Source organism: Oryza glaberrima, chromosome 11 (genome assembly GCF_000147395.1).
Source record: "Oryza glaberrima chromosome 11, OglaRS2, whole genome shotgun sequence".
NCBI classification, from domain to species: domain Eukaryota; kingdom Viridiplantae; phylum Streptophyta; class Magnoliopsida; order Poales; family Poaceae; genus Oryza; species Oryza glaberrima.
This window is the reverse complement of record NC_068336.1, coordinates 13808766-13812785: the sequence shown is the minus strand read 5'-3', so window position 1 is coordinate 13812785 and position 4020 is coordinate 13808766.

Below are 4020 nucleotides of genomic sequence, written 5' to 3'. Positions count from 1 at the left end.
TTCCCGTCGCCTCGGCCCTCGATCACGCCACCTGCCGACCTGCCGCCTGCGTCGCCTGGTCGCCTACTCGCCTGGAGCCTGGAGGCTGGATCACGGCATCACGCCGCTGGCCGATGCCGCCGAATCGGCGGCGGCGCGCCCTCATTTGTCTGCTGATCGGCGGCTCCTGCTGCTCGACAGGTCAAGGTAATTTTATTTTCTCTATCTTTTTTCCTCTTCATAGATCAAAAATTATTAGCTCGTACTACTTAATAATTGATTATTAATTTTTCAGCACGATATTAATCATGTTGTCGAGAAAATATGCATCCGGTAGCGAAAAAAGGAAACGGAAAAAGCGTTCAGATGATTTCATTGAAACACAACGAGGAGCTATTGACAGATTTTTCACAAGTAATGCTAATGCTGTAGAGGTTGCTGTAGAGGAAGAGGTTCCAGTTCTAACTCATGAGAATTTAGAAGAAGAAGAAGAAGAAGAAAATGTTGACATCGACGCTGCTGATAACAATGTAAGTGGTCCTGAGAATATTTCACAGAATCAATCTGCTAGTGTTGATGAACAACCAGTTTACAGTTGTGATATTTATGATCCACAAAATTGGGATAGTCTTGATAATAAGGCAAGAGACATATTAGTTGAGAAAGGGCCTATAAGAGAAGAGAATATTGAATTCCCTCTAGATGATGCCTCAAGACATTTTTCATATGCTCATTATTCTAGAAAATTATGCAATGGAGAGGTCCATGATAGAAAATGGCTAGTTTATTCAAAGCATGTTGATAAAGTATTTTGTTTCTGTTGTAAGATCTTTAAGTCTAACACTATCAGGAGTCAGAGTTCCTTAGCAAATGATGGATTTAGAAATTGGAGGCATACTAGTGAGACGCTTAGAGAACATGAAAATAGTGTTGGGCATATTAGTAACATGACCAAGTAGAATGAATTGAGGGCTAGGCTGCAGAAAAAAGAAACTATCGACAAAGAATTGCAGCAGCAAATTGACAAGGAGAAAGAGCGCTTGAGGCAAGTTATGTTCAGAATAATAGCCATTGTGAAATATCTTGGTAAACGTAACTTGGCTTTTAGAGGAAGCAGTGAGCAGCTATATCATCATAATAATGGTAATTTTCTAGCTTGTGCTGAGATGATTGCAGAATTTGATTTGGTAATGCAAGACCACCTTAGACGTATTCAGAACAAACAAGTTCATTATCATTATCTCAGTCATAAGATACAGAATGAGTTAATATCTCTTTTAGCTGCTGATATCACAAGTTCTATCATGAAGGTTGTTAAAGAGGCCAAGTATTTCTCTGTTATCCTAGATTGTACCCCTGATTTGAGTCATCAAGAACAGATGACTTTATTAGTCCGATGTGTTAATTTGTCTGATGGTAAGATAAATATTGAAGAGTACTTCTTGGGGTTCTTGAAGGTTGATGACACATCTGGTTTGGGTCTTTTTAATGTATTGCTTGAATCTATGGAGTCCTTCGGTCTAGATATTAAAGATATAAGGGGTCAAGGCTATGACAACGGTTCTAATATGAAGGGGAAACATCAAGGGGTACAAAAACGGTTAATTGATGTAAATCCAAGGGCTTTGTACATGCCATGTGCTTGCCACGGTCTCAATCTTACTCTTTGTGATATGGCAAAATCTTGTGGAAAGGCTGTTTCATTTTTTGGAATTGTTCAACGCATATATGTGTTATTTGCTAGTTCTACAAAAAGGTGGGATGTTTTACTTAAACATGTTCCAAGCTTAACTGTGAAATCTCTGTCCAATACTCGATGGGAGAGCCAAATCAAAAGTGTGACAGCAATAAGATATCAAGCTGTCGAGTTAAGGTCAGCTTTGTTAGAGTTACGACATGCTTCTGACGTTGACCCTAAGGATAAAAGTGATGCAAAAGGTTTATTTGAGGCACTTGGCAGCATTGAGTTTATTCTTGGTATGATTATCTGGCATGATATTCTATTTGCTGTAAATAAAATGAGCAAGAAACTGCAATCACCGGCCATGTGTATTGACTCTACTTTGCAGCAAATAAATGGTATAATGCAATACTTTGAGAAGTACAGAGATGAGGGGTTTCCTTCTAGCTTGATCATAGCTAAAGGTATTGCAGCTGGGATGGGTGTACCAGCATCATTTCCAGTAAAACGCCGTTCTACCAGAAAGATGCAATTTGATGAAGCGTCAAGCGAGGAAGAAATCCTAGAAGCTGAGAGGGCTTTTCAAGTCAAATATTTTTATGTTGTGGTTGATATGGAAAACACTTCTTTGAAGACCAGATTCGAAGATCTCATGGTGTTCAAAAATATATTTGGATTTTTATTGAGCTCAAGCACCTTGAAATCAATGAATGATATTGACCTTGAAGAGTGTTGTACTAAATTTGCAGAAACTTTCTCTCATGATGGTTCATCTGATGTTGAGGTACATGAACTTATTTCTGAAGTAAAGATTATGAAATTTACTTTGCCAGATGGTGAATTGTCTGCTATGGAGATGTTCAAGCATGTTAGAGATGTGGATTGTTATCCTAATCTCTCCATTGCTTATCGAATCTTATTTACTGTGCCTGTGACCGTTGCATCCGCTGAAAGAAGCTTTTCAAAGTTAAAATTATTGAAGAATTATTTGAGAACAACAATGACTCAAGAAAGGTTAAATGGTTTGGCGACTTTATGCATCGAGAAAAGGTTATTGGATGAGATCGACATCAATATTATAATCAATGACTTTGTATCTCGAAATGTTAGAAGAAATTATTGAAAGTGCCAAGTAAGTGTTTATGATTATGTTATTTCTCTTTGAAGTTTTAAAATGTTATATATAGATAATTTTATCATATCGAATATTAAGTGTTATGTGTTTATAAGACTATAAATATATATATTAGTTTATGTATATATATATATATATATATATATATATATATATATATATATATATATGGGGGCCTCCATATAAGTTTTCGCCCTGGGGCCTCAAAAACCTAGGACCGGCCCTGCCAGCAAACACTCTTTTGTAATTGATCAAAACCTTGTGTGTCTCATGAATCCTTCTTTGCAATTCCTTTGCTCCAACAGTAGCATCCTCCAACAACCAATCTTTCACCTTCTCACAAATCCAAAACTTGCTTGCAGCCTTGATAGTTTCACTTCTTCTAGTACTTGAGCATCCATGGGCAACAAGATTAGTTTTTACCTAAAATGTCATAGATAATCAATACCACAATAAAACACATATTTTGTAATATTTAAAGAATATATGTTGATGTACAATAGAAACCTACCATGATGGTGACACCATCAGCAACCGCAGATGCATGAATCCTCCATTTGCAGCCTTCAGCAGCACAACTTGCAGTAAATTTCCCTGGTTCACTCTTGATAATGTTATATTAAAATTCCTTTTTTATTACATGTTGTGCTATTGCCAATCTAAATTCATCAATGTTAGGATAAGTGCTGCCTTTTATCATTGGTGGATCATTTTTATCATAGGTTATGGTAGGAAGATGTTCTGGCATCTCATCCGATGCCATCCCCTCATCCACACACTCATCCTCAGATGCATCCTCAGTTTCATCCTCAGATGCATCCTTAGATGCAAAATAAGATTCATCCTCGGAGTCTTCATTGACAACCTCTTTACCTCTAGTTTCCTCAGCATGACCAGCAGCAGCTTTCTCAACATCATTTAAGTACATGCCCTCATCATCCACACCAACATGCTCAGCCATTGGAAAAAGGTTTACTAAGTATATGTGTTGGATGGCACAGTGACACGAGAAGGTTGAGTGTTGCTGCTAGGTTGGCTGAAATCCACTTGAGAGGGAATTGCCAAAGAAGGAGTATCGAACACGTCTATGTTTACTTTATCAAGAGTGTGGTCTAACTCATCAATATTTTCATCAATACCATGTATACGAATAATCATTGGAATCACCTTGATATCAATGAACTTTTCAAACATTGCTATCATGTCCTGATCAGTTTTGACATGA